We start from the raw sequence: 557 nt of genomic DNA on the forward strand, positions 1-557 counted from the left end.
CCGTGTAAGAGTACGGTTTTCTTTTCCAATAGTTCTTCCGCGTACCAAAGTGTATAATCTGCGATAGTAAAGTTATTGAGTATTGGCTAAGTTCGTGTTACATCCTTCTCCCAACCCAATTACCGTATCCCCTCCGTTATTCGCTCGACCTGACACTACAATTCATTACTTATTTTTTTGCGTCTTTTCCGTTCCTACACGTGGATCAACGTACGGCAACGTGACTCAAGAATTAGTAATCATCACATCTTACAACAGAGATTATTTCAGATTAAGCAACGTTGATGGCGGTCATGGCTTGGATGGGTGACCGTTGCAGATATTAAGGTTGACAGACATAAAAATCCCCTCAAGAACATATATCATCGTGAATTTTTTTTTTAATTTATAATTGCTCTGTTTTTATTCTGATTTTATAAATGTTCATTTAATTGTAATTATTTTAATTATTTTTGTCCTATTTGGATATAATGTAAATGACAATCATAACCTTATTTCAAATTTACAGTACGGTAGCCGTATAGTGTACCAATAGTACGGTATACTGGTAATGTATA

The sequence above is a fragment of the Wasmannia auropunctata genome, unplaced genomic scaffold, assembly GCF_000956235.1.
Source record: "Wasmannia auropunctata unplaced genomic scaffold, wasmannia.A_1.0 LD336064.1, whole genome shotgun sequence".
Classification (NCBI taxonomy): domain Eukaryota; kingdom Metazoa; phylum Arthropoda; class Insecta; order Hymenoptera; family Formicidae; genus Wasmannia; species Wasmannia auropunctata.